At 54.4% G+C, this 9,262-nt stretch overlaps 1 protein-coding gene across 1 annotated transcript in view; it reads left to right on the top strand.

The window, feature by feature from the left end:
• Positions 1-817: 817 nt before the first annotated feature.
• Positions 818-9,262, top strand: part of TEKT3 (tektin 3) — a 36,123-nt gene continuing 27,678 nt past the window's right edge. The window contains exons 1-3 of the mRNA XM_068171061.1: positions 818-852; positions 4,607-4,737; positions 7,030-7,175. The gene's annotated coding sequence lies outside the window, so the exon portion shown is untranslated. The remainder of the gene's footprint in view (positions 853-4,606; positions 4,738-7,029; positions 7,176-9,262) is intronic.

Raw genomic sequence — 9,262 nt, 5'->3', positions numbered from 1 at the left:
GCAAGCTGGGGTGAAGCTTTGGGAACCTCACTTGCTTTGGGGGCATGCTTTCTTTAAAAGGCAGGAAGGATCTTAATTCCAGCATTCCAACCTAAAATAGATGTCTCTAAGAATAGCCCATCCTGGGGCAGGATGCTGGTGGGAGGAAAAAGGGTCTGGGGAAAGCAGCAGTGCTTCCCTAAATAGCCAGGCTGCAATCAGCAGCCTGGAGCTCAGCTCTGACCATGGGATGATCGCCCCTGGAGCATCCAACCTCACTGGAGTGGCTTGGAGCTGCTGCTGACCCCTTGGGAAGGGACCAGAGTGGCTCACCAGCCCTTTAGACTGATGGAGCTGTTCCTCAGAGACCTCTCAGCTGTCCTGGATGTGCCTCAGCATCCTCCACCCTGCTGCCATCAGAGCCAAGGAAAGTCCAGCACTGCAGTGATGCAGCCTGGAGCAAGGAGAGGATGTCCCAGCCTTGCTTGGTGTGTCCTGGCAGAGAAGCAAGGGGATCCCAGGGGAAAAGTGGGGTTGGACATCATGATCTTCTGAAGTGTGAGTTATCCTCTGATCAGGTGCTACCAGGCTTGAGGTGGCTTAAAGATGCTGGAAGCCCCTTGGATGGGGACCAGAGTGGCTCACCAGCCCTTTAGACTGATGGAGCTGTTCCTCAGAGACCTCTCAGCTGTCCTGGATGTGCCTCAGCATCCTCCACCCTGCTGCCATCAGAGCCAAGGCAAGTCCAGCCCTGCAGTGCTGCAGCCTGGAGAGGATGTCCCAGCCTTGCTTGGTGTGTCCTGGCAGAGAAGCAAAGGGATCCCATGGGAAAAGTGAGGTTGGACATCATAACCCTCTGAAGTGCCTTCTACTGTGAGTTATCCTCTGATCAGGTGCTACCAGGGAGGCTTTTTTGGGGGGGGGGGGTGGGGTGTGGGGGTGGGGTAGGGAGGTCTCTTGATTCCTGTCTATTTCAGTTCAAAATGTGTAGTTCTGGAGCATTCCAGGCCCCAGGAGACTCAACAAGAGATTAGATGGATGGACTTGGTGAGGAGCAGGTTCTTCACTGAGAGAGTTGTTAGCCATTGGGATGTGCTGCCCGGGGGAGGTGGTGGAGTCCCCATCCCTGGAGGTGTTCAAGAGGGGATTGGATGTGGCACTTGGAGCCATGGTCTAGTCATGAGTTCTGTGGTGCCAGGTTGGACTCGGTGATCTTTGAAGTCTCTTCCAACCTTAGTGGCTTAAGTGGGGCCACAGAAGGGCAACAAAGCTGGTGAAGGGTCCAGAGCACAAGGAGAAGGGTCTGGAGAACTTCTGAGGGAACTGGGGTTGTTCAGCCTGGGGAAAGGGAGGCTGAGGGGAGACCTCATTGCTCTCTACAGCTCCCTGAAGGGAGGCTGGAGTGAGGTGGAGGTCGATACCTTCTCTGAATGAACAAGATGCAGAACAAGAGGAAGTGGCCTCAGGTTGTACCAGGGGAGATTAAGGGTTGACATGAGGAACAATTTCTTCCCCAGAAGGGTTGTCAAGGCCTGGGCCAGGCTGCCCAGGGCAGTGGTGGAGTCCCCATCCACGGAGAGGGTTTGACACTGCAGAGATGTGGTGCTGAGGGCCATGGTTTGGGTGGCGAGCTGGCAGTGCTGGCTTAGGAGTTGGACTCCATGATCTTGAAGGTCTCTTCTGACCAAAACCATCCTGTGCCTTTCTGCTCTGTATTCCCACCTCCTTTTTTCTCCAGAAACAGAGGTTTGCATCACCTGAACAGCTTTGGCTTTGGTATTCCCCCCTTTGGGCTGCATTTTCTGTGCAAGTATGAGGTTTAGAGAGGAATCTGGGAGTGAGAGAGGAGTTCCTCATGTAGCTTTCTGACACCAGGCATTGTGGCTTTAAGGAAAAAAATACTCATTCCCATGGAAGTCCTAATGAGACAAGACAAACTGAGGTCACAGGCAGGTCCTTCTGCCCTCATTTCCTTTCATTCAATGCTGGCAGTGGAATTTAAACCTCACAAGTTATAAACATTGGGAGGCTGAGAGCTCCCTTGGCCTGGTGGCCACAATTAAAATCACAAACTGCTTTGGGGTGGAAGGGACCTGCAAAGCTCATCCAGCCCACCCCCCCCTGCAGCCAGCAGGGACATCCCCAACCAGAGCAGGTTGCTCACAGCCCCAAACAGCCTGACCTGCAATGCTTCCAGCCATGGGGCAGCTCACACCTCTCTGGGCAGCCTCAGTGTCAAACATTTCTTCTTTCTCTCCACTCTGAATCTCTCTCCTCTTTTAGTTTTAAACTGACATATAGGGGGTTGCCTTGTTCCTGGGGGAGGGTTGTCATCAGTTTTTCTCCCCCTCTGCTTCACTCTGCTGGGACCACAGCTGGAGCTCTGGGTCCAGTTCTGGAGCCTCTATTACAGGAAGGCTCTGGAGGTGCTGGAAGGTGTCCAGAGAAGGGCCACAAGGATGAGCAGAGGGCTGGAGCTGCTCTGCTGTGAGGACAGACTGAGAGAGTTGGGGTTGTTCAGTCTGGAGAAGAGAAGGCTCCAAGGAGACCTAGTTGTGGCCTTCTAGGATCTGCAGGGGGCTCCAAGAAAGCTGGGGGAGGGACTTTTGAGGGTGTCAGGGAGGGATAGGACTGGGGGGAATGGAGCAAAACTAGAAGTGGAGAGATTGAGATTGGATGTGAGGAAGAAGTTGTTCTCCATGAGGGTGGTGAGAGCCTGGTACAGGTTGCCCATGGAGGTGGTGGAAGCCTCCTGCCTGGAGGTGTTTGCAGCCAGGCTGGATGTGGCTGTGAGCAACCTGCTGCAGTGTGAGGTGTCCCTGGCCATGGCAGGGGAGTTGGAACTGGCTGAGCCTTGAGGTCCCTTCCAACCCTGACAATTCCATGGTTCTATGTTCAGGGCTTGTATCTCCAGGTGAGCTGGTTGTGCAGAGTCCCTTGGCACTCAGTGGACAGAGCAAGATGATTTGGGGGCAGAACCCCTCCCTGCCACGGTGGTATTTAAGGTATAAGGAAACGAACGAGCTGCCTCTGCTTCTGGAGCCCAGCCTCACAACTCAGCTGATTTATGTCTTCAGGTAGGTTTGGAGAATGTTGGCCTAAACCCAGGCAAAACCCTCTGGGCTGGCCAGTTACTCAGGCTGTATTTTGGGCCCTTCTCAAATAAAACTCCAGGTGGGTGGAACAAAACCACAACCCCCTACATCTAAAAGATAGCTTGCACGAAACCCTGCAAGGCTCCCAGGAGCTGGATCTCCTGCCCTGGAGGAGGGAAAAATAAGAAGGTGGGAAAATGTGAGCCCCACCAAGCTGCAAACCTGAATCCCTTTGGTGCTTGTTTGTGAGGGGGGGAGAACAAAAAATATCAAGGCAAGGAGCTGGGCTCCTGCCAAAACTGCTGCTGCAGGAAGGGTTGGTCCAGCCCCAGATGCCTCCTTCCTGCTGCTTGCACATCGAGGAATAAACCCTCTGCAGAGATAAGGGAGGGGGAAAAAAAAAGCATTCTGCTGAGATGGGGCTTCAAATGTGCCCCTGTGTGTGCTGGTCAGCAGAGGAGCTCCAGCTTCAGCTGTGGGTCCTGGGGCTGCAGCCCCGTGTGGATGCCAAGGTCTCGTTCGTGGCCCCCTTTGGGGACAGTCCTTGCTCAGGGTGCTGCTGGCAAGGGTGATCTGAAGCTGAGAATATGAAGAGAGATTCAGGCTGGAGAGAAGGAAGAAAATGCTTGACCCTCAGGGTGATGAAGCCCTGTCCCAGGTTGCCCAGAGAGGTGGTAAAAGCCCCCTGGCTGGAAGCATTGCAGGTCAGGATGTTTGGGGCTGTGAGCAACCTGCCCTGGCTGCAGATGTCCCTGCTGCCTTCAGGGGGGTGGACTGGTTGAGCTTTACCATGTCCCTTCCAACCCAAACCAGTCTGGGATTGTAAGCATGGGCAGCAGGGGCAGGGAGGGGATACTGCCCCTCTGCTGTGCTCTGCTCAGCACCCCCCTGCTGGAGCTGGCCCTCAGCAGGAGCCCATGCCAAGGATCTGCCACAAAGAAGAGCTCAGGCTGCTCCCTGCACACAGAGCTCAGCACACTTTGATTTCACTTTAAACACACAGCTTGCCTGAGGACAATCAACTGAATCCAGCCCAAATATGCCCTGCTCTGCTCAGACCCCCCCTGCAGTGCTGGGGCAGCTCTGGAGCCCTCAGCACAGACAGGGACCTGTTGGAGCAGGGCCAGAGGAGGCCACAGCAATGCTGGCAGGGCTGGAAGCCCTCTGCTGTGAGGCCAGGCTGAGAGAGTTGGCCTTGGGCAGCCTGGAGAAGAGAAGGCTCCAGGGAGACCTTCTGGTGGCCTTGCAGTGCCTCAAGGGCTGAGCAGAAAGCTGGGGACAGAGTTTTGAGCAGGGCCTGTGGTGACAGGACAAGGGGGAGATGGCTTGGAACTCAAGGAGGGAGATTCAGAGTGGAGAGAAGGAAGAAATGTTTGACACTGAGGGTGGTGAGAGCCTGTCCCAGGCTGCCCAGGGAGGTGTGAGCTGCCCCCTGGCTGGAAGCATTGCAGCTCAGGTTGGTTGGGGCTGTGAGCCACTTGCAGGGCAGGAAACCCTCTGGCTCCACCCTGCTTTCCCATTCTCTTTCACAGGCACCCTGGGCTCCATCTGGCTAAGTGGATCAGAGCCTCCCAAGGGCAAAAAGAAAACCAAAGCCATGCAACATGAGACAAAGAATGAGGCAAAATATTTATGTAATGAAATCTTCCTGACGGTTCCAAAGGTCTGTGGCAAGGCATGGCAGAAAACAAACACTCCTCTTGCTGCCTTGTTGTGGGGGAGGGACAGATGGGCAAGGAGAGACACTTGCAAAGGGTAGGAGAAAAGGGAGTTCAGGAGGAGATTTGGTCTACCCCTTCTAGGAACAAAAGAATTATCTCCCAAATCACAGAATCAAAGAATCAATAAGGTTGGAAAAGACCTCAGAGATCATCAGGTCCAACCTGTCACCCAACACCTCTTGACAACTAAACCATGGCTCCAAGTGCCACATCAAATCCCCTCTTGAACACCTCCAGGGATGGGGACTCCACCACCTCCCTGGGCAGCACATCCCAATGGCAAATCACTCTCTCTGTGTAGAACTTCCTCCTAACCTCCAGCCTAAACCTCCCCTGGCACAGCTTGAGACTGTGTCCTCTTGTTCTGGTGCTGCTTTGCCTGGGAGAAGAGACCAACCCCCACCTGGCTACAACCTCCCTTCAGGGAGTTGGAGAGAGCAAGAAGGTCTCCCCTGAGCCTCCTCTTCTCCAGGCTAAGCAACCCCAGCTCCCTCAGCCTCTCCTCACAGGGCTGTGCTCCAGACCCCTCCTCAGCCTCATTGCCCTTCTCTGGACACCTTCCAGCAGCTCAACATCTTTCCTAAACTGAGGAGCCCACAACTGGACACAGGACTCAAGGTGTGGCCTAACCAGTGCTGAGCACAGGGCACAATGACTTCCCTGCTCCTGCTGGCCACACTGTTCCTGATGCAGGCCAGGATGCCATTGGCCTTCTTGGCCACCTGGGCACACTGCTGGCTCCTGTTCAGCTGCTGTCAACCAGTACCCCCAGGTCCCTCTCTGCCTGGCTGCTCTCAGCCACTCTGTCCCCAGCCTGTAGCTCTGCCTGGGGTTGTTGTGGCCAAAGTGCAGCACCTGGCACTTGGACTTGTTGAATGCCATCCTGTTGGCCTCTGCCCATCTGTGCAGCCTTGCTAAGTCCCTCTGGAGAGCTCTTCTAGCCTCTAACAGATCAACACCTGCCCCCAACTTGGTGTCAAGTAATGAACCTGATGACTTGCCAGCTGTACATGGCAGTGAGTTCCCTTTGTTTTGAAGTAGTAAATCTCCTCTGGAATCCTCCAGGCCCACAAAGTGATGCTGACCAAAACCAGCCAGGACCCTGAGCATCGCAGGCTGCACTGGGAGGGGATCCAACCTCAGCCCACACCATCTTTAGTGTCCTGCTTTGGCTTTGGTGTGAAAGCCAAAGGAAACATCCTCCAGGACTTAAAGTGGCTGATGAGAAAGCTGGGGAGAGACTTCAGGGGGGATATTTGGTGTAGACGAGCTTCAGAGGTCCCTTCCCTTAACAACAGTGTGGCCAGGGCAGGGATCCTGCCCCTGTACTGGGCACTGGTGAGGCCACACCTTGAATGCTGGGCTGGCCTTCTACTCACTCCAAGTAGGAGATTGAGGGGTTGAAGCAGGTCCAGAGAAGGGCAATGAAGCTGGGGAAGGGTCTGGAGAACAGGGCTGGGGAGGAGCAGCTGAGGGAACCTGGATTGCCTAGACTGGAGGAAGGTGAGGGGAGACCTCATTGCTCTCTACAGCCCCCTGAAAGGAGGTTGCAGGGAGGTGGGGGGTTGGGCTCTTCTCCCTTGTAACATTGACAGAACAAGAGGCAATGGCCTCAAGTTGTACCTAGGGAGGTTTACATTGGACATTAAGTAGAACCCTTCCCCCAAAGGGCTGCCAAGGCCTGGCCCAGGCTGCCCAGGGCAATGGTGGAGTCCCCATCCCTGGAGGAGATTCAAAGCTATGGAGATGTGGTGCTGAGGGCTGTGGTTTAGTGGTGGACTTGGCAGTGTTGGCTTAATGGTTGGACTTGTGAGGGTGCCAGAGTGCTGGAGCAGGTGCCCAGAGAGGCTGTGGTGTCTCCTCTGGAGAGCTTCCAAGCCTGCCTGGCCATTGTGATCCTGGGCAAGCTGCTCTGAGAGAACTCGCTTTAACAGGAGGATTGGAGCAGATGATCTCCAGAGGTCCCTTCCACCCCCCTCCATGCTGGGACTCTGTGAAAAGATGAGCAAGGATCCATGCCAGGGGACAATGCCAGGGCAGATCCCACTCTTCCACAAGGCTTTACTGCCATGGGGAAGAGGATCAGGTGGTCATGGAACGGAGCCCCACGGCAGGGCTGCATGGGGAGCTGAAGAGTGAGGAGCAAGAGATATTTTAGGTCATTTTTTTTCCCCCCCTCCCTCTTTCTTTTAAAAAGCAGTTTCCATGAGAGCTGATTTTATTTTTATTTCCAGACAGGCATTCTGGGCACTTCCACACCAGGACTGCCTTCAGCCTTGCTATTTCCTGAGGAGGCAGAAGCTGAGGTTGATCCTATCAGCTCTGCAGACGTTGTCATCCTTTGGCTGTCTGAAAGAGGAGCCTGAACATAATGACAGAGGTAAAAAAACCCACCAAAACCCCAAACCCAAACAGTCCTTCTCCCCTCCTCTTTCCACCCCCAAGCCCTTGCCAGAGCAATAAAACCCTTTAAACAATAGCCAGCCCTGACATAAACCAGCCCTTGAGCGGCCTGCCAAAATTCACCTCCAGAAAGCAGGTCCAAAAATAAACACTAACCTATAAAAAGCCCCACAGGCTTGAGGAGAGTCTTCCCCTCATGCTAATTGCTTTCACATCTGGCTCAGGGCTGGGGGAGTGTGTATGAGCATGGGGAGGCCCCCAATAACTCACTCCAGCTAAGCACAAAGGCAGCTCTGTGCCATCGGCTGCCCCAGCCTCCTCCTGCTGCCCTGCACACCTCGGGTCACAGCCTCACACAATAGGTTGGGATGGAAGGGGCCTTAAAGCTCAGCCAGTTCCAACCAACTTGTCATGGGCAGGGACAGCTCATCCAACCTGGCCTCAGGTCATAGCCTCACACAATAGGTTGGGATGGAAGGGGCCTTAAAGCTCAGCCAGTTCCAACCAACCTGTCATGGGCAGGGACACCTCATCCAACCTGGCCTCAGGTCACACCCTCACACAATGGGTTGGGATGGAAGGGGCCTTAAAGCTCAGCCAGTTCCAACCAACCTGCCATGGGCAGGGACACCTCATCCAACCTGGCCTCAGGTCACACCCTCACACAATAGGTTGGGATGGAAGGGGCCTTAAAGATGATCCAGTTCCAACCAACCTGCCATGGGCAGGGACACCTCACACTACAGCAGGTTGCTCACAGCCACATCCAGCCTGGCCTTGAACACCTCCAGGGAGAGGAAATCCATGACCTCCCTGGGCAACCTGTGCCAGTGTCTCACCACCCTCATGAAAAAGAATTTCTTCCTCATCTCCAGTCTAAATCTGCCCTCTACAAGCTTCAGTCCATGCCCTCTCATTCTGTCACTCCCAGCCCTTGTCAAAAGTCCAAAAGCCAGCCTTTGGGGGTGGTTGGTTCACCATTGAGGTATCAAAGGTTACAGCAAGGTGGGACACAGAAAGAAAAAGCAGCTGAGGATGGTTTCTTGAGGTATTTTCTGTGAGCCAAAGGAGGGCACCCCAAAGTGTCACCTTGTGTGAACTTGATCAGAAGAAGAAAGCTCCACTCAGCCCTCCTGGCAGGCTCCAGGGTGCTGGCAATGGGGTGTGGTGCTCTGCACATCAGAATAGAATAGAATAGAATAGAATAGAATAGAATAGAATAGAATAGAATAGAATAGAATAGAATAGAATAGAATAGAATAGAATAGAATAGAATAGAATAGAATAGGAGTAGGGTAGGAGAGGAGAGAGAAGAAGGGAGGAGAGGAGAGGAGAGGAGAGGAGAGGAGAGGAGAGGAGAGAGGAGAGGAGAGGAGAGGAGAGGAGAGGAGAGGAGAGGAGAGGAGAGGAGAGGAGAGGAGAGGAGAGGAGAGGAGAGGAGAGGAGAGGAGAGGAGAGGAGAGGAGAGGAGAGGAGAGGAGAGGAGAGGAGAGGAGAGGAGAGGAGAGGAGAGGAGAGGAGAGGAGAGGAGAGGAGAGGAGAGGAGAGGAGAGGAGAGGAGAGGAGAGGAGAGGAGAGGAGAGGAGAGGAGAGGAGAGGAGAGGAGAGGAGAGGAGAGGAGAGGAGAGGAGAGGAGAGGAGAGGAGAGGAGAGGAGAGGAGAGGAGAGGAGAGGAGAGGAGAGGAGAGGAGAGGAGAGGAGAGGAGAGGAGAGGAGAGGAGAGGAGAGGAGAGGAGAGGAGAGGAGAGGAGAGGAGAGGAGAGGAGAGGAGAGGAGAGGAGAGGAGAGGAGAGACTAGGTTGGCTCTGCTCTGGGGATGTGCTCATCTCTTTGCATGCCAATGTCTAGACTTGTTCTATGACTGGGAATCAGCAGGTGTGCATTGGACTGTCTCCTACTTACTAGTGCCCCTAATTGCTTGTGTAGTTGATTGTCTTCTTCTGGACACAATCCTGGGCAAGCTGCTGTGGGTGCCCCTGCAGCAGGCTGCCCAGAGAGGTTGTGGAGTCTCCTGGTGTGGAGAGCTTCCAAGCCCAGCTGGGCACTGTGCTCCTGGGCAAGCTG

This window comes from Melanerpes formicivorus, unplaced genomic scaffold (genome assembly GCF_026170545.1).
Source record: "Melanerpes formicivorus ecotype bairdi unplaced genomic scaffold, bMelFor1.0.p_v2 SCAF_1451, whole genome shotgun sequence".
In the NCBI taxonomy this organism is placed as follows: domain Eukaryota; kingdom Metazoa; phylum Chordata; class Aves; order Piciformes; family Picidae; genus Melanerpes; species Melanerpes formicivorus.
The sequence above is the reverse complement of the archived record's forward strand: the minus strand, read 5'-3'. Positions and strand labels throughout refer to the sequence as shown.